The sequence below is a fragment of the Panthera tigris genome, chromosome B4 (assembly GCF_018350195.1).
Source record: "Panthera tigris isolate Pti1 chromosome B4, P.tigris_Pti1_mat1.1, whole genome shotgun sequence".
Classification (NCBI taxonomy): domain Eukaryota; kingdom Metazoa; phylum Chordata; class Mammalia; order Carnivora; family Felidae; genus Panthera; species Panthera tigris.
This window is the reverse complement of record NC_056666.1, coordinates 5705604-5727168: the sequence shown is the minus strand read 5'-3', so window position 1 is coordinate 5727168 and position 21565 is coordinate 5705604. Positions and strand designations below refer to the sequence as shown.

Below are 21565 nucleotides of genomic sequence, written 5' to 3'. Positions count from 1 at the left end.
TAAAAATTGAACTACCATACAATCCAGCAATCACACTACTAGGTATTTACCCAAAAAATACTAATTCAAAGGTATACCTGCACCCTGATGTTTACAGCAGCATTATCTACAAGCACAATTACAGACATAGCCCAAGTATCCATCGACAATGAATGGATAAAGAAGACGTGGTGTATATATATATATATATATATATATATATATATAGAGACTATGAAATATTACTCAGCTATAAGAAAGAATAAAATCTTGTCCTTTTTTCAGGTGGCTGGGAAGATGGCAGACTTTTAGACTCACCATGCCCATCTAAAACAGACAACCAACTTTCAAAGTCAAGAGAGGGTCCTGCTTAGAGAAACTGGCAAAAAGAAGCTGCTATGATACTGCAGAAACATTGCTCTAGGCTTCAAGAAGCCCAAGGAGCCCACTGACAAGAAATGTCCCTTTACTGGTGATGTGTCCATCCAAGGGCAGATTCTGCCTGGTGTGGTGTCCAAGATGAAGACACAGAGAACCACTGTCATCTGCTGAGACTACTTCCACTGCATCCAAAAGTACAACTGCTTTGAGAAATGCCACAAGAACATGTCCGTGCACCTGTCTGCTTTGGGGACGTCCAGACTGGCAACACTGTCACAGTGGGTGTTGGCTCTTGAAAAAGGCTGTGCACTGCAACAGGCTCAAAGTCACAAAGGTCACTGGCACCAAGAGGCAATTCCAGAAGTTCTGAGACTAGTCATCTGTCCACACCCCAGAAGAAAACAAAGTTATTTTCCCAGTCAAACAAAAAATGGAACCTTGCTATTTGCAATGACATGGACAGACCTAGAGAGTATTATGCTAAGCAAAATAAGTCAGTCAGAGAAAACCAAACACCATAGTTCACTCATATGTGGAATTTAAGAAACAAAAGAGCAAAGAGGGAAAGAGAGAGAGAGAGAGAGAGGTAAAGCAAGAAACAGGCTCATAACTACAGAGAACACGCTGCTGGTTACCCAAGGGGAGGGTGGGGAGACGGGGGGACTAGGTGATGGGGGATGAAGGAGGCACTGGGTGATGTACGCAAGTGTTGAATCCCTATATTGTACACCTGCAACCAACATTATGCTGTATGCTAACTGCTGGAATTAAAATAAAAACTTAAAAAAAACTGATGTGTTGAAGTACAGTAAAACCTCGGGTTGTGAGCATAATTCGTTCCAGAGACATGCTTGTAATCTAAAGCACTTGTGTATCAAAGCGAATTTCTCCATAAGAAATCACGGGAACTTTAAAAGATTCATTCCACAACTCAAAAATATCCACATAAAAAGGATTAAAATTCTGTGATATAATACAAAACAATAAGGAAAATACAAAATATAAAGAAAAATGAATAAATTGACCTACACTTACCTTTAAAACCCTTTGTGGCTGGTGTGAGGGTGGCAACAGAGAGGAGGGCTGTTGTGTAGGACGACTTTCACTAACAGGATCACTGCTATCTATTGGCTCAATGGACTCTTTTTCTTTTCCTGCAAGTTTAACAAGGAACCTATCCAGTGACACTTGCTTTCACCTGCTTTTGACGATTTCACAGAAACGGACATTGCGTTGTCATTAAACAGATTCATTGCTTGCACTGTTACAGCCTTATTCAGGTGGTGCTTTTCTACAAAACTTTGCACTGTTTCCCACATTTTACACATCTCCCTAATCTCATTTGAAGTGAGGGATTCCTCCACTTTTTTCTCCTCCTCCTCCTCTGCAGACGAGATGCAGGTGTAAACTTCTTATAAAATTTTGCAATTTCGGTGCATACCTCGTTTATACATCTCACTGATTTCCTTCTTAACTTCCGCAGTCATCATCTCCTTCTTACCGCCGTTCTTTCAACCGCTTTCCACAGGAGGGCCATCGTACACGCTCGCAGGGATGTTGACTGCAGTACATATACTGTGACTGTGTCATATACTGTATTTAATGTAACTGGTAATAAGGCAGCAGAGGAAAGGGTCTATATCTGCAGGCAGCCTGACCTAGGATGAGGCAAAGCACTCCTAAACTCATTCTTGGGTGGAAAAGCAAAGGACCATCCATAGGTGCTTTGAAGTGACAAAAAATACACTATTGCCAGTTGTAGGCACCTTCCAGCGTTCTGAAATATCACTGATTCCTGCCAAACAGTGAGGCCTGAGATCCAGCATCTGAGCATGGGAGACCATCATCACCTACAATCCCGCAACGAGAGAGAGAGAGAGAGAGAGAGAACCATTGGCTCAGTTGTGATCATGTGACATTCAGCATCACAAACTACTCATATTGCACGACGTCACTCATTTATCAAGTTAAAATGTATTAGGAACATTCGCTTATCTTGCAGAACATTTGCAGAACAAGTTACTCACAATCCAAGGTTTACTGTCTATGGGAATCGCCGTATGCTTAACTGATTGGAGCTACACTGTTTATGAAGCTTCCTTCAAGTAATATCTTCTTTCATTAAGACACAAGTGTTTGTAAACGTAAGTTTACAAAATAAGGGAATAACATATAAAAATAAGGGAATAACATATAAGGGAATAGCCATATGCTTAACTAATTGAAACTACCCTGCATTTAAGCGTTTTCACAAGTAGCAACTTCTATCATTAACATAGAAGTATTTTTGAGAGTATTTGTAGAAGCATATTAGAATAGCCCTGTGCTTAACTCATGGAAACAATACTGTGTATAAACCTTCTCTGAAGTAACATCTTCTTTCATTAAAAGAAATATGTATGTAACCTTTTTTTTGTAGACGCGTGTACAAAGTGCCTTAAGCTTACCTCCTAAAACTACACTGCGTACAAATAAACCTTTCAAGTAACATTTTCATTAAAATGTAAGCATTGGTAGACTTAAGTGTAGAATGATTTTAAAAAGTTCAAAATGAAATAATCATATGAACCAGCAATCCCAGTTCTAGGTATATATCCAAGAAAAATCAAAAACAAGGTCTCTAAGAGATGTTTGTATACCCATGTTTGCAGCAGCATTTTTCACAATAGCCAAGTTCCACTGATAGATGAATAAACGAAATATATTATAAACATACAATGGAATATTATTCAGCCTTAAAAAGGAAGGACAGTCTAATGCATGCTACAACATAGATGAACCTAGAGGATTATGCTCTAAGTGAAACAAGCTGATTACAAAAAAGACAAATACAGCATGATTAACAAACATGAGTTACTTACAATAATCAAATTCATACAGACGGAAAGTGGAAGAGTGGTTGCCATGTGGCCTAAGCATAGGGAAGAATAGGAAGTTCTTATTCAAGGAGTATAGACTTTCAAAACTGCAAGTTGAAAAGACTTCCAGAGATGGATGGTGGCGATAGTTTCACAAGAATGTGACTATCACTGAACTGTGTACTTTAAATTTTTTTTTTAACGTTTTATTTATTTTGGGGACAGAGAGAGACAGAGCACGAACGGGGGAGGGGCAGAGAGAGAGGGAGACACAGAACCGGAAGCAGGCTCCAGGCTCTGAGCCGTCAGCCCAGAGCCCGACGCGGGGCTCGAACTCACGGACCGCGAGATCGTGACCTGAGCGGAAGTCGGACGCCTAACCGACGGAGCCACCCAGGCGCCCCTGAACTGTGTACTTTAAAAAGGTTAACATGGTAGGGGTGCCTGGGTGGCTCAATCAGTTAAGAGTCCAACTCTTAGTTTCAGCTCAGGTCATGATCTCATGGTTTGTGAGGTCCAGCCTCACGTCGGGTTCTGTACTGACAGCGCATGGGGAATCACTTGGGATTCTCTCTCTCCCTCTCTCTCTGCCCCTCCCGTGCTGATGATAACACACAGACGCTCTCTTTCTCTCAAAATAAATAAATAAATTTCAAAAAATTAAAAATGGTTAAGATGGTAAACTTTGTTATGTGTTTTTTACCACAATTAAAAAATTTGTAAATCCTAATATTAAAAAAAAAAAAACTGAAAGAAAAATAGAGAAGGGAATCAGAGTTCCCAGCCAATTACAAGAAGTTACCTAGCCCTAATGTTTTTATAAATAAATTCTGTGAAATCTTTAACAAGCATATAATATACGTTATAAAAGTTTTTTGAGTGAAGAAATATAGAAAGCTTCCAAACTTAATTCCATGAAATGAACAAAATCCTAATACCTAAATCTACAGGCAGAGCACACCCATAAAAAAGAAAAGATTATATCAGCCTTACTTATTTAATTCACTTAAACCATCTAAAATGAACCATCCTTGGGCACCTGGGGGGTTCAGCTGGTTAAGCATCTGACAAGATCTTAACTTCAGCTTAGGTCATGGTCTCATGGTTGTGAGATTGAGCCCCATGTCATGCTCCATACCCAGCATGGAGCCCACTTAAGATTCTCTCTCTCTGCCCCTCTCCTGTTCTCTCTTTTCTCTCTCTCTCTGTCTCTCTCTCTCTCTCTCAATAGATAAATAAATAAATAAAATAAAATAAAATAAAATAAAATAAAATAAAATAAAATAAAATAAAATAAACCACCCTATTGATAGATTTCAGAAGTGAAATGAAGACTTAAAAATTCAGGACAAGCTTCCTGAGGATGCCTACCAAATTTTTTACCTATAAAAGCAAACTGCATGAAGACTGATGGGCTAAAAGACCAGTGAGGAATTAATTACAAGGCTACAAGTAGGAAGACGAGGGAACCGGTGTGCTGTACCACTTTTTCTTCCTGGAGGTAACTGCTGATTCTGTAACAAGTGGCTCAGAGCCTGAGCAATGTTTTTGATAATCTCATCATGCTAGGGACTAGAAATGGGAATTTGGTATTTGCTAAGACTGGAAATTCATAAACACTTGTAGCTGCAACCCCAAGATGAAAGCACATCCTCAGAATAAGAGTGAATGAAGACTGGTTTTAGAAGAAGAAGAAGAAGAAGAAAAAAGCCCAGCTATCAATAATCTAAGTCACTGGAATTGAATGAAAATAATCCTAGATTACTACCACTGCTACAGGACTGCCAGAAGCAAACTTAAATCTTCTGTAGAGAAAGACAGTATCATGGTAGGGTTGAAATTATTTCTGCAGTTTTTCAGGTACAATGTCCAGTGCTCCATTAAAAAAAAAAAGGCATGTGGGAATATAAAATAACAAAAATAGAAACCACTATAAAAATAAAAGAAAGCCAAAGACTGACAGGACACTCAGACAACGGGTGTCACCAGATACACCTTACAATAATTATGCTAAATATTTTCAAAGACACAAATAAGATTTCAGGAGAGAACTGTTGGCTATAAAAGTATAAAAATTTTGTAAAATCAAAAAAAGACCCCAGTGGGTAATAATAAGAAGAGAAATTGATGAAATTGACGATAAATCCGAAGGAACCATCTATATTGAAGTATGAAAAGACAAGAGTGTAGAAAATACAGAAGAGACAGTAAAAGATATAGGGTCTAGAAAAGAAAGTATGTTATTGGTCAAAAAAAAGAGAAAAAATGGGCAAAAGCAATATTTGAAAAGATAACAGATGATAAATTTTATAAATAATGAAAGACTTCAAGCTATAAATTCCTGACCTTTGGAATTCAAAGACTAGAAAGAAAAGATCCAGGCATATCTTACAAAGATGACAAAGAAATCTTGATCAAAGAAAAGATGTGTGTGTGTGTGTGTGTGTATACACACACACACACACACACACACACACATTCAAAAGAGCAACAATTAGATAGATAGCTGATTTCCTCAGAAATAAAGCAAGAAGACAGTAGGATTATACCCTCAAGATGCTAAAAGAAAAAGATGGCAGGCGTCATCAAGTTGCCACATTCACCCACAGAAGAACAAAGACGCATGCTGTGTGTTGCAGTTTACCATAAACTCTGAGCTGCTGCACCACAGAGTACCATGACTGTTTCCTGAGACAAGCCAGCCCTGGCCACAGCACTGCCAGACCTTCCCCGAGAAGATCACTGTGGGTCCCAACGGCAGGGTCTCGTGAGCATGGGGTTTTGAAACACAGTGGGGGGCCTGGGATAAAACTCCGGAGAGAGGCGCCACGTGGCAGACAGACAGCTCAGACTCAGATGGGGAAAAGCAGGGAGCTAATGGAAGTGGGGGACATAGGAGGGATGACTGATCCCGAGTCTGAGAGGGCAAAAACTTCCTACTCTGAAGACTAGAGAGTGGCCTGAAAATGGCCCATTTTCACCATTAGTCCACCAACGGTGATCAACCCCAGTGAACTAAACAGTGCCATCAAGTGGAGAACAGAGCCATTCCACCAAGCCCCACACCCTGGCGCCCTCTCGCACATCTCCACTAGGGGAAGTAGGCCTGAGAATCAGAACAGCAGGCTCTTCCCCCAGGAGACCAGCACAAATCCCTTCCATGAGTTTAGCCTACTGAACCCAGACTGCTGCAGTTTTAAGGCCCAGGGGAAACTGGATTTAGCTTCATTTGGGTTTTTTTGTTTGTTCATTTGCTTGTTCGTTTTTCTGCTGTTGTTGCTTCTGTTCTGGTTTTTGCTGTTGTTGTTTATCTTTTGTTTTTTGGATACAGAAAGAGCAATGTTTATTTATTTATTTTTTAATTTTTACAAATTTTTAATACTTTTTTAAATTTTTTTCTCTCCTCTTTTTTCCATCAAACTTCTCTTAACAAGCAAATCAAAACACACATAGGATATAGCTTCCTTTACTTGACTTTTTTAATTTTTAAATTTTTATTTCATTTTATTACTATTATTGTTTTTTCTTTCTCCAAAATGACAAGGCAGAGGTATTCACCTCATAAGAAAGAACAGGTAGAAATGATGGCCAGGTATTTAGTCAACGCAGATATAAGTAAGATGTCTGAACTAGTATTTAAAACAATGATTATAAGGCTACTAGCTGGGCTTGAAAAAAGCATAGAAGACAACAGAGAATCCCATTCTGCAGACACAGAACTAAAATCTAATCAGGCTGAAAGTAAAAATGCTATAACTCAGATGCAAACCCAAATGGAGGCCATAAAAATGAGGATGGGCAAGGCAGAGGAGCAAAGTAGCGATATAGAAGATAAAATTATGGAAAATGATTAGGCTGAAAATAAGAGGGAAATAAGGGATAGAGATCATGAAGGCATACTTAGGGAACTCAGCAAATTATTAAAACATAATAACATTCATAATATCACAGGAGTCCCAGAAGATGAAGAGTGAGAAAAGGGGACAGAAGGCATATGTGAGCAAATTATAGCTAAAACTCCCCCAATCTGGGGAAGGACACAGACATCAAAATGCAAGAAGCACAGAGAACTCCCATTAAATTCAACAAAAGCTGTCCATCGCCAAGACATATCATAGTCAAATACACAAAATACACAGACAAGGAAAGCATCTTGAAAGCAGCAAGGGAGAAAAAATCCCTTAACCTACAAGAGAAGACAGACCAGGTTCACAGCAGATCTGTCCACAAAAACTTGGCAGGCCAGAAACGAGTGGCAGGATATATTCAACATGCTGAATGGGAAAAATATGCCGATAATAATACTCTTATCCAGCAAGGCTACCATTCAAAATAGAAGGAAATATAAAGAGTTTCCCAGACAAACAAAAATTAAAGGAATTTGTGACCACTTAACCAACCCTACAAGAAATTTTAAAGGAGGCTCTTTGAATGGAGGAGAAAAAAAAAAGACCAAAAGCAACAAAAGACTAGAAAGAACCAGAGAGCATCACCAGAAACATCAACTCTCCAAGTAACACAATGGCACTAAATTCATATCTTTCAAAAATCACTCGGAATATAAATGGGCTAAATACTCCAATCAAAAGACATAGGGCATCAGAATGGATTAAAAAAAAAAAAAAACAAGACCCATCTATATGCTGCTTACAAGAGACTCATTTTAGACCTAGAGACACTGACAGATTGAAAGTAGAGGAATGGAAACCATCTATCATGCTAACGACAATTAAAAGAAAGCCTGAGTAGCCACGCTTATATCAAACTAGATTTTATTTTTTTAATGTTTATTTCTTTTTGAGAGAGAGACAGAGAGAGAGAGCATGTGCACATGTGCATGAGTCGGGGAGGGGCAGAGAGAGAGGGAGACCCAGAATCTGAAATCTGAAGCAAGCTCCAGGCTCCGAGCTGTCAGTACAGAGCCCAACATAGGGCTTGAACTCATAAGCCATGAGATCACAACCTGAGCCGAAGTTGGATGCTTAACTGACTGAGCCACCCTAGTGCCCCAGACAAACTAGATCTTAAAACAAAGATTGTAGAGGCCACTGGGTGGCTCAGTTGGTTGAACGTCTGACTTCGGCTCAGGTCATGATCTCGCAGTCCGTGAGTTTGGGCCCCGCATCGGGCTCTGTGCTGACAGCTCAGAGCCTGGAACCTGCTTTGAATTCTGGGTCTCCCTCTCTCTCTGCCCCTCCCCCACTCATGCTCACACGCGCTCTCGCTCTCTGTCTCTCTCTCTCTCTGTCAAAAATAAATAAGCATTAAAACATTTTTTTAAATAAATAAAAATAAATAAAACAAAGACTATAACAAGAGATGAAGAAGGGCATTATATTATAATTAAGGAAGCTATCCATGAAGAGTAACAACGTAAAAATTTATGTCCCCAAATTGAAGCACACAGATATATAAATCAATTAATCACAAACATAAAGAAATAATTGATAATAATATCGTAACAGTAGGGGACTTCAATACCTCACTTACAACAATGGACAGATCATATAAGCAGAAAATCAACAAGGAAACAATAGCTTTGAATGACACACTGGACCAGATGGATTTAACAGATATATTCAGAACATTTCATCCTAAAGCAGCATAATACACATTCTTCTTGAGTGCACATGGAACATTCTCCAGAATAGATTATATACTGGGTTACAAATCTGCCCTCAACAAGTACAAAAAGACTGAGATCATACCATGCATATTTTCAGACCACAACACTATGAAACATGAAATCAACCACAAGAAAAAATTTGGAAAGACCAGGAATACTTGGAGATTAAAGAACATTTTACTAAAGAATGAACGGGTTAGCCAAGAAATTAAAGAGGAAATTAAAAAGTACATGGAAGCCAATGAAAATGAAAACATGACAATCACAACCTCTGGGATGCAGCAAAAGCGGTCATAAGAGGGAAGTAGATAGTGAACCTGGCTTCCTAAAGAAGGAAGAAGTGTTTCAAATACAAAACCTAATCTTACACCTAAAGGCGCTGGAAAGGGGACAGCAACTAAAGCCCAAAACCAGCAGAAGAAGGGAAATAATAAAGACTTATAAATGAAGAGATCAATGATATTGAAATAAAAAAACACAACAGATCAATGAAACCAGGAGCTGGTTCTTTGAAAAAATTAACACAATTGATAAACCTTTAGCCAGATTTATTAAAAAGGAAAAGGAAAGGACCCAAATAAATAAAATAACAAATGAAAGAGGATAGATCACAACCAACACCACAGAAATACAAATAATAAGAGAATATTACAAGCAATTATATGCTAACAAATTGGGCAAGCTGGAATAAATGGACAAATTTCTAGAAACACATAAACTACCAAAACTGAAACAAAAGAAATAGAAAATTTGAGGGGCGCCTGGGTGGCTCAGTCAGTTAAGCGTCCGACTTCAGCTCAGGTCACGATCTCGCGGTCCGTGAGTTCGTGCCCCGCGTCGGTCTCTGGGCTGATGGCCCAGAGCCTGGAGCCTCCTTCCGATTCTGTGTCTCCCTCTCTCTCTGCCCCTCCCCCGTTCATGCTCTGTCTCTCTCTCTGCCTCAAAAATAAATAAACGTTAAAAAAAAATTTTTTTAAAGAAATGGAAAATTTGAACAGACCCATAACCATTATGGAAATTGAATCAGAAATCAAAAATTTCCCAACAAACTAGAGTCTAAGGCTTGATGGCTTTCCAGGGGAATTTTGCCAAATATTTAAAGAAGAGTTAACACCTATTCTTTTGAAGCTGTTCCAAAAAAAAAAAAAAAAAAATAGAAATGGAAGGAAAACTTTCAAACTCATTCTACAAGACCAGCATTACCTTGATTCCAAAACCAGACAAAGAGCTCACTAATTTCTCTGATGAACATGGATGCAAAAATTCTCAACAAGATACTAAGCAAACCAGATCCAACAATACATTAAAAGAATTATTCACTATGACCAAGTGGGACTTATTCCTGGGATGCAGGGCTGGTTCAATATCCACAAATCAATCAATGTGACACAGCACATTAATAAAGATAAGAACCACATGACCCTCTCAATAGATGCAGAAAAAGCATTTGAAAAAATACAGCATAGTTTTTTGATAAAAATCAAGAAAGTGGGGATAGAAGGATCATACCTCAAGATCATAAAGGCCATATTCAAAAGACCCACCACTAATATCACCCTCAATGGGGAAAAACTTAGGGCTTTCCCTCTAAGGTCAGGAAGATGACAGGGATGTCCATTCTCACCACTGTTATTCAACATAGTGTTGGGAGTCCCAGCCTCAGCAATCAGACAACAAAAAGAAATAAAAGGCATTCAAACTGGCAAGGGAGAAGTCAAACTTTCACTCTTTACAAATGATATGATATTCTACATGGAAAACACAAAAGATTCCACCAAAAAACTGCTAGAACTGATACATGAATTCAGCAAAACCGCAGGATATAAAATCAATGTAGAGAAATCTGTGGCATTTCTGTACACCAATAATGAAGCAGCAGAAAAAGATATCAAGGAATCAATCTCATTTATAATTGCACCAAAACCCATAAAATACCTAGGAATAAACTTAACCAAAGAGGTAAAAAATCTATATGCTGAAAACTATAGAAAACTTATGAAAGGAACTGAAGAAGACACAAAGAAATGGAAAAACATTCCATGCTCATGGATTGGAAGAACAAATATTGTTAAAATGTCGATACTATCCAAAGCAAACTACATAGTCAATGCAATCCCAATCAAATAATACCAGCATTCTTCACAGAGCTAGGACAAACAATTCTAAAATTTGTATGGAACAGAAATGACTCCAAATAGCCAAAGTAATGTTAAAAAAGAAAACCAAAGCTCAGGGCCTTACAGTTCCAGACTTCAAGCTGTATTACAAAGCTATAATCATCAAGACAGTATGTATGAGCACAAAAACAGACACACAGATCAATGAAATAGGACAGACAACCCAGAAATTGACCCACAAATGTATGGCCAACTAATCTTTGACAAAGCAGGAAAGAATATCCAATGGGAAAAAGGACAGTCTCTTCAGGAAATGGTGTTGGAAAAACTGGACAGCGACATGCAAAAGAATGAACCTGGACCACTTTCTTACATTATACACAAAAATAAACTCAAATAGATGAAAGACCTAAATGTAAGACAGGAAACCATCAAAATCCTAGAGGACAACACTGGCAACAACCTCTTTGATCTTGGCTACAGCAACTTCTTACTAGAAATGTCTCTCAAAGCAAGGGAGACAAAAGCAAAAATGACTATTGGGACCTCATCAAGAAAAAAAGCTTCTGCACAGTGAAAGAAATAATCAACAAAACTAAAAAGCAACCGACAGAATGGGAGAAAATATTTGCAAATGACATATCAGATAAAGGGTTAGTATCCACAATCTATAAAGAACTTATCAAACTCAACACCCAAACAACAAATAATCCAGTGAAGAAATGGGCAAAAGACACAAACAGACACTTTTCAAAAGAAGACATCCAGATTGCTAACAGACACATGAAAGGATACTCAACATAACTCATCATCAGGGAAATACAGATCAAAACCACAACTTCACACCTGTCAGAATGGCTAAAATTAACAATTCAGGAAGCAACAGACATTGGTGAGGATGCAGAGAAAGGGGAACTCCTGCACTCCTGGTGCAAAGTGGCACAGCCACTCCAGAAAACTGTAGGCAGTTTCCTCAAAAATTAAAAATAGAACTACCCTATGACCCAGAAATTGCACTACTAGGTATTTATCCAAAGGATACAAAAATGCTGATTTGAAGGGGCACATGCATCCAAACGTGTATAGCAGCACTATCAACAATAGCCAAAGTATGGAAAGAGCCCAGATGTTCACTGACTGCATTAAGAAACTGTGGTATAGGGGTGCCTGGGTGGCTCAGTCGGTTAAGCGTCCGACTTCAGCTCAGGTCACAATCTCACGGTCTGTGAGTTTGAGCCCCGCGTCGGGCTCTGGGCTGATGGCTCAGAGCCTGGAGCCTGCTTCCTTTTCTGTGTCTCCCTCTCTCTCTGCCCCTCCCCCATTCATGCTCTGTCTCTCTCTGTCTCAAAAGTAAATAAACATTAAAAAAATTAAAAAAAAAAAAAGAAACTGTGGTATATACAGACAATGGAATATTACTCAGCAACGAAAAAGAATGAAATCTTGCCATTTGGAAAAACATGGATGGAACTAGAGCGTATTACACTAAGTGAAGTAAGTCAGAGAAAAATATCATATGATATCACTCATATGTGGAATTTAAGAAACAAAACAGATGAACACGAGAAAGGAAGGAAAAATAAGATAAAAACAGAGAGGGAGGGGCGCCTGGGTGGCGCAGTCGGTTAAGCGTCCGACTTCAGCCAGGTCACGATCTCGCGGTCCGTGAGTTCGAGCCCCGCGTCAGGCTCTGGGCTGATGGCTCAGAGCCTGGAGCCTGTTTCCGATTCTGTGTCTCGCTCTCTCTCTGCCCCTCCCCCGTTCATGCTATGTCTCTCTCTGTCCCAAAAATAAATTAAAAAAACGTTGAAAAAAAATTTAAAAAAAAACAGAGAGGGAGACAAACCATATGAGACTCTTAAATACAGAGAACAAACAGAGGGTTACTGGAGGGTTGTTGGGTGGGGAGATGGGCTCAATGGACAATGGACATTAAGGAAGGCACTTGTTGGGATGAGTACTGGGTGCTATGTGTCAGTGATGAATCACTAAATTCTACTCCTGAAATCATGATTACACTATATGTTAACTAACTTGGATTTAAATTAAATTTAAAAATTAAAAAAAAAAAAACCACCCAATTAAAAACTTGTCCAAAGACCTTAATAGAGACCTCACCAAAGAAGATATATGGATGGCAAATAAGTATACAAAAAGATTTTCCACATCATATGTCATCAGGAGAGTTCGAATGAAAATAATAATGAAATGTCACTACATCCCTATTAGCTAACCAAAATCTGGAACAGAGACAACACCAAATGCTGATGAGCATGTAGATCAAGAGGAACTCTCACTTGTCGCTGGCGGGAATGCAAAATGGTGCAGCCACTGTGGAAGACAGTTAGGTATTTCCTTACAAAATTAAATATACTCTTACCATACAATCCAGCAATTGTACTCCTTGATATTTACCTAAAGGAGCACAGAACTCATATCCACACAAACACCTACACAGATGTTTATAGTAGTTCCGTTCATAATTGCCAAAACTTGGCCAAGATGTCCTTCAGTAGGTGAACGGATAAATAAACTATGGTCCATCTAGACAAAGACAATTATCCAGTACTATAAATGAAGAAGCTCTCAAGCCATGGAAAGGCATGAGGAACCTTAAAAGCATATTACTAAGGGAAAGACACTAATCTGAAAAGGATACACAGCTCCAACTATATGACATTCTGGAAAAGGCAAAACTATGGAAACAATATAAATATCAGTGCTTGCCAGATGTTTGCTGGTGGGGGAGGGTGGATGGGGCGGAGTGGGGGTGGATAAATCACCTAAAAAGGTGATTACAAGGTGGGGCGCCGGGTGGCTCAGTGAGTAAAGCGTCCAACTTCAGCTCCGGTCACGATCTCACTGCTTATGAGTTTGATCCCTGCATTGGGCTCTGTGTTGACAGCTCAGAGCCTGGGGCCTGCTTCCAATTCTGTCTGTCTGTCTGTCTGTCTCTCTTTCTCTCTCTCAAAAATAAATAAACATTTAAAAAAATTTAAAGGTGATTACAGGGAAAGAACAATCAGGTGGACTTAGCATCTCAAGCTTCAAATTAAACACAAGTATAAAGCTAAACCCATTTTGGAGCTGCTCTGTTTGCTTGCCTTTTTTTCCATTTTTGGTACCACGATGACCTATGCAAAGAGCAATCTATAAATGCACATGAAACGGAATTGTTCCAGATGTGAAAAGCCTGTTGAGGAAAATAAACCATCGTGTAGGCCAAAGGGCTACGGAATCCACGTTACCAGAGGTGACAATAAAAGCAAGCTGAGAGTCTGACAGGTGAGCTGTGAAATTATCATGACTATATTGAGGCTATTATCGCATTTTAAAAAAATAGACGTTCTGCTGAAATGAAGCCTGAGAAGTCCATCTAATGAGGTGAAAACAGGTAGCTATCTTCAGAAGCACCCAGTGTTTGGGTCCTTTGTTCCAAAAGTGCTATTAATATCACAGAATACCACAGTTCTCTTATTTATACAGAAAATCAATACTTCTCTTTCCTTTGCCCCAGAAGAAAATGCTCACAGATGTTTACCAAACGTTCCTACTCGCAGGAGGAAGAAAGTGGACAAGGGAAGTGAGGAGTGAAAGGCCATGGACTAAGGTTCCGAAACGTCTGGGTCATTTGTTCTGAAACAGCTCTGCTTCTCACTCACTGTGAAACCTTGAACAAGTCATTTAATCTCCTGGGGCCTCAAAATAAGGGGTCAGCGAAGATGATATCTATGATCCCCTCTAGCTTGAACATTTCCTGGTTCTAATCTGAATCAAAAGGCTGAGGTCTGCAAAGGTCGATGAACAATACTTTCCACACATACAGAAACTCACTAATTCTGTGTTTTGCAGACCTGAGGGAAGCCTCAGCCCCTCTTTCCCTCTCAGCATACCTCTCCCTTGGTCTGGGTCCCTACACACCCCCTGCCCAGAGACCCCCACCCAGACCCCAGCCGGAGACATTACAAAGAGTTGGCTCCTAGAAATAATCACGTTCAGATTGGTATCCCCTCCACAGTACCCCAAAATAATGTTTAATCCATAATTCGCTTTTAATAAATGTTGCCGATATGAATTTGTTGGATGAATGACAATATTTACTTCATATTTCAGAGTATACAAAGTGTTTACACATCTCATTCTATTCTTACAGGAGCCCTCTGAAATTGCTTATTAACACACCTAGTTAATAGGTGAGGAAGCTGAGACTCAGAGACGTAGAAAGTTGCCGAGCGGGGACTTGAACCCAGATCTCTTAACATCAGATCCTCCTTTACTCCCGCATCTATCCATCATGTTATATCCTTGTAACTTACTACATGGAGCTTTAAATTGACTCGCCTGATTCAGGTTCACACCTGGCTTTCCCTGTTCCATTTCTAGGGAAAGCAGCACAAGGAGACAGTTTCATGGAAGCCTGGCCCTCACCACCTCCCCCAATGCTCTCCCACATCATACTTCTGCCTAAAACTCAATCTTGCCAATAAAAATGGGAACTTTTCCTTGGAGCCCAGTCAAAGGTATTTTTAAAGACTTTATTTTTTTTTAATTTATTGATTTATTTTGAGAGAGAGAGAGAGAGAGAGAGAGAGCAGGAGAAGGGCAGAGAGATAGGGAGAGAGAATCAATCCCAAGCCACCCAGGAGCCCCTTAGTCAAGGGTACTGAGAAAAGGGAGATCATTGTTTCTTTAGGGAAGGTACAGACTGAGAGTTTGGCTCTTCTAATGGAACCTTTACTGCACATGCTGACAAATAAGGAGGCATGAGTACTTCCTGCATAGAAGACGCAGGCCATAGAGACAGCACCTGCCCAGGTTTTTCTCAGAACCTGTTAGCAAGAACACCTGGGGCAGCCACTCTGCTGGGCTTTTCCCACCAACGCTTAAGTGTGAAGGAAGAAGTCAGACGCCAGCAGCCAGAGGAAAGATGCCTTTGCATGTGTCCAAAACATGCAGGTGGACATCTTGGTATTCAGAGCATCTGTCTTGCACAGACTCACCAAGAAGCCCCTGAGAGAAACCGTCGGCTTTAATCACCTACCAGGCCCAGAAAATGCCAGAATCCATTCACAACAGTCCAAATCAAGGAAGACTTCTCCTTCCTCCCCTTCCTCTTTATATCCCCTCTCCCCACCTGGGAAAGGGAAGGAAGGCAGAAACCATGGGTTGTTGAGCCAGAAAAGGACAAGACTGATGCATGGGGGGAAGAGAAATCCTAAGGAAGTTGCATGTCTCTTTCCCTCCCTCCCTCCCAGCATGCAGCCCACTGGAACTACAGGAGAGGAGAAGACCCACATTAAATAAACCGTGGATTTTTCCATAGCACTGCACATTTAAATACTGAGATGAGACTTGAGGGAGGGCCAGAAGTGAATGAGTGACACTTTCAACCACCTAAAAGAAAATAACCAGAAATGCCAGGGGGCCTTCAAGATTTCAAAGGCTGAATAATTAACATCACAGAATGGATTTGAATGGATGGTAGGCAAAAATAATAAATTTTTGTTTTATTTTGTTATGTTTTGTTTTACCCTAAGAGTTCTGTTTGCTTACACACAAACGTGTACTAGATCCAAGATTATGTTGTTCTTGGAGCCACAGCATTCATGAGAGATTTTGGATATACAGGTCACCTGCCCTTTTGTCACCAATCCTATGACCCTGGCAAATGCTCAACACATTGAATGAATGAGTGAGTGAATGAATGAGTGAATGAATGAGTGAATGAATGAATGAATGAATGAGACTGCAGGTGAGCACCTAACTATGACCATCTATCAATGTATGGGGCTAGTTAATGAGGTCTGGTGGTAAGTGCTTTGTAAGAAGTTTGGTATTAGATTCTCTCTCTTGGGGAATTCTAGGAAAGGCAGAAACCAGCTCAGCAAGAAAGAAGGCATCAAAACAGAAGCTACCAGGCGTCAAAAGGGATGAACAGCAAAAGCCAGGAGTAGAAAGCAATTATCGAAGGTGATAAAGAGTATAGTCTGTCACCATAATGGGGAACCACTAGAATAGTGACCAAGAACCAACCAATTCTGGGGCACCTAGAGTTGCCCTCACATCCTGGAGTTACTGAGGAGTCCACAAGGTCGCTGGGGAGTTTTGTAGGCAACCCTCAAGTCAGTCCTGTGCTGGTTCTCTAACTCACTGAGTTTACTCCCAGTCAGGGAACCCTCCTGGCAAATGCGGGAGGACCCTCCAATCAGAAGGCAAGCGAGGAAACCCAAGTCTCCGAATGCATTCATTCTCTCAGCACTGCCCGTGCAGTCTCCATGAAGGCTAGCAACGAGCGGGGTCCTGACTGCCTTGTTTCTCTATGACTCCTCAGAGGCCTGGAGCCCAAAGAGTCCTGAGAGTGACTCTGATTAATGATTGCAAAATACACCACACAGTTATTAGTATCAAACTGGTTGACTCATTGTTCCCTACGTACCTGATGTGTATTCCTGTCCCAGAACTTTGACTCATTTCCTCCTACCAGCCCAAAAGTTCCTCCCATATCTTGTAAACAACCCCAAAACCAACTTACTCCCCAAGGCCCCGCTGAGGCTCCAACCTCCTGCATGAGGCCTCTGCTGACCATGTCAGTGGACACCGGTCAGGGATGTTCTCCCCTTCGTTTTGTCTTTTAAAATGACAGTACGTGAGGGGCACCTGGGTGGCTCAGTCGGTTAAGCGTCCCACTTCGACTCAGGTCATGATCTCACGGTCGGTGAGTTCAAGCCCCACGTCGGGCTCTGTGCTGATGGCTCAGAGCCTGGAGCCTGCTTCAGATTCTGTGTCTCCCTCTGTCTCTCTCTCTGCCTCTCCCCCGCTCATGCTGTGCCTCTCTCTCTCTTTCAAAAATAAACAAACATTTAAATAAATAAACAAACAAATAAATAAAAACACAAAATGACAGTACACGAAAGCAGGCCCAAACAAGAGTCCAAAGATATTTGGGGATGGAGTAGGTGGTTTTTGTGTAGCTCTCGACTCACTTGTCAGGCAAGCCCCTGGAAGGGTGGGAGCACCTCACACCCAGGGGGCTTCCTCTGGGAGATCGAGAGATATCCCACCAGGGAGACAGGAAAGGAACCTGCCTTCTGTATCGCTTTGCTGCTAACTAGAACGCACTCACTTCATTAATAAAGAGGGTATTGGGTCGGCCTCTAGACGGCAAGTGGGGAGTAAAAGATTTCCATATGGGAAGAACTCTTGCCAAGTACCAGGCACCGTGCTAGAGGCTTTATGTATTTCACTTATTCTTTGAAAAGATCCTATGAGGACAGCAGAATCGCCCCCATTTTATAAGTAAGGACACTGAGATTTGGGAAGATTAGGTATCTCACTCAGAGTCTTCATTAAAAACAAATTTTTAAAAAGCTTGATTACGGTGCCTGTGTCTCCCACCACTGTAAGGGGATACACGACGGCATCATGGCTGAGCAAGCAGTTCTGTGGTCAGGCTGCCTGATTCACGTCCCAGCTTTACTACCGCCTGATGTGGAACCGTGGACAAGTCACTTAAACACCATGTGCCTCAGTCTCTTCCTTTCTGGAAGGAGGGCAATAACAACGCTGACCCCACAGGGACATCGTGAGAAGTGATGCGTGCAAAGCACTTAGAAGATCTCCTGAGGTATAAGTACCCACTAATATGTCTGCATTGTTATTACACTGACATATGGTAACAAATGATTCAGAGATCTCTTTGAGAGGAAAAACAATTCTATCTGACCACCAAAGGAGGGGATCAAACTTTAATAGGAACAAGCAAGTAAATAAATAAATAAATAAATAAATAAACAAACAAACAAACAAATAAAATATATATATATGTATATGTGTGTGTATATGTATATATATATGTAAACTCTACCTTATTGCTCTTACGCAGCTATATAACCAGCATAAGGTTACAGTTTGCAGAAGTTGAGACAAATAGAACCACAAAAGTAACAACACTGACATGAACAAATACTAATTTAACGTGCTGATGGCATCGAAGCCGAACCCAGACCACCGCTCTCAGTATAAATGTGTCCTACCACCGTATAAATTCGTTTGGCTTTGGCCTAGAGGACCATGTACTGTGTGATGACTCAGTCCATCCACTGCTTTGCTCTGTTGAACTATCAAAGAAGAATCAGCTAGTTGTCTTCGTATTTGATCTTCCGTTGTCGCAAACGCTAAAGCGCACCTCAGCTCTTTTCTTACAGCACGTGACAAAGTAATTCCATTGGTGCCAACACAGTTGTGATGCACCGCCAGCTCTGGGTTCCAACACTATCTGATAGAATTTTCTGCAATGACAGAAAGGTACTAGGTCTGTGCCACACAAAATGGTAGCCAACAGCCACACGTGGCTATTGCTTGTAATGTGGCTTAGACCAAGACAATGAATTGAATTTTTAAATTTTCAATAATCTAATTTTATTTTATCTAAAAACATTTTAATGTTTCTTTTTGAGAGAAAGGGTGTGTGTGTGTGAGAGAGAGAGAGAGACAGAGACAGAGAGAGAGAGAGAGAGTGTGTGTGTGTGTGTGTGTATGTGTGTGTGTGTGTGTGTGTGTGTGTGTGAGAGAGAGAGAGAGAGAGAGAACGGGGGAGGGGCAGAGGGAGGGGGAGACACAGAATCCAAAGCAGACTCCAGGCTCCGAGTCCAACGCAGGGCTTGAACCCACGAGCTGTGAGATCATGACCTGAGCGAGCCAAAGTCGAACATTTAACCACCTGAGCCACCCAGGCTCTCCAAGTTTAACAACTTAATTTTAAACAGCCATATGCGTCTAGTAGCTACCATACTGACAGCACAGATCTGAAACCTCATGAGGGAACCTGGTTATAAGGCAGTCACTTGTATGGTCCATAATGTACATCAATAAAAAATGTATGTGTGTATACATATATGAAACCAAAATAACATACATACATACATGTGTGTATATACACAAGTTTCAAATGTGTAGTTAGACCCTTCAGATAACTGATAACGTCCCAATTTGACAAATACTCTACTACAGTATACTGTGTTCTTTCTGTCGGGAAGATTTATTCTGTTCCAACCTTGGATGCCAAGGCCTCCGCTCCCCCAGAACAGACCCGGTAGTGGGTTAAAAGTAGAGAGTCTAGAAACAACGGTGCCATATTCTGAAATTATCAGGTCATGTCAAGAGTTTAGGTGGCACATTCTAAAAGGGACCTCAAAGAACACAGCTCATGGAGGGAGATTATCCAGAAGACAAAGGGAAACCAGATTACGTCACACCAGAACAGTCGAAAGACCTGGAGGTGGTGGGCTTAGAGAAGAGAAGATAGAAGGAAAAGAGAAGCTATGGTCCCATGGACAAATACTTGAAGGCCACGGGTATGTGAAGGAGAGACTACACTTATTTCATTTAGAGAAGACAGAACACTGGCACAAGTGAAAATGAGATCAACTATAACTAAGAGCCTGAATTCCCAGTTATGAAATGTGACACAGTAGCTACACTGTGGTATGGCCCTAGAGGGAAACCAGTTCAGACTACAGCAAGCAACACAGGTTACAAGAAGGTTCGCCCTGAGGGGAAATCAACTCAACACAGAGAAGAGAATATGGTGGGTGTAAGTGCATGAAAAAGAGACTTCATTTCTCTCAGAGATTTAAAGGTAAATTAGTGATAGGTACATAGAAAAACCAAACTTATTAATACGAAGTAGTTATTAATTCTGGATAAAATAATTTATAATGACAATACATTAAATAGATCCACTGTGAATAATAGTCACATGCCAATAATTATGTAAATTCAAAGTTAATCAAACTGAGAGTTATAACCAAAATGGGAGATTAGTGGAAAAGTGAAGGGTAAGCATAGGAGGAGTAGGTGAAATAAATTCTCATCTTTATTATCAGGACAACAAAAGATAATCTCAACATTTACAAATCACAGAAGGGCAATACACAAATCTACTTGAGACATATTAAGGAGAAACAGCCAAAGAGTGTTTAAATTATGTGCACTCACTACTTTGAACACACACATCTACATAGGTAAAGGGAGAGACAGGTGATGATAGATAGGTGGGTAGATATTCAGATAGACAGACAGACAGACAGGCAGGCAGAAAGGCAATAAACATCTGATAGAAGATAGCTATGGATGGCTGATAGAAGATGGATGGATGGATGATAGATACATAGATAGTTGGATTGATAGATGATAGATAGCTGGTGGATGGATGGTTGGATTGATAGATTAGATATAGATATAGATACTGACAGATGATAGACAAATAGATAAGACATACAGACTGACTCCTTGGGAAAGAGAAAGTTCCATGGAGCTGTGACTAATCAAACATAGAATATATAACCACATTGTCAGAAGCATTTAGAGGGTTTTCAAGCATTAGATTCTGGTTATAATGGAATCAATCAAGTCCCCCTCTAACCTCTATGATTTTGTAAGCAGCCATCAGAGTTTAGATTGGGAGGGGCACTGACAGCTCCTGAATTGAGTGCCCAGAGTGGGGAGAGGGCTGGGAAGAGTCCTGAAGGGAACAGCAGACAGGTTTTCTACCCCCCTTACTGTGGCAGCCCACCACAGCTGGAGAGAAAGGGCAGGGATGACAA

General features: G+C 40.5%; 1 pseudogene; it reads left to right on the top strand.

The window, feature by feature from the left end:
- Nucleotides 1–276: 276 nt before the first annotated feature.
- Nucleotides 277–730, top strand: LOC102967217 (annotated as a pseudogene).
- The last annotated feature ends 20835 nt before the right edge of the window (nt 731–21565 follow it).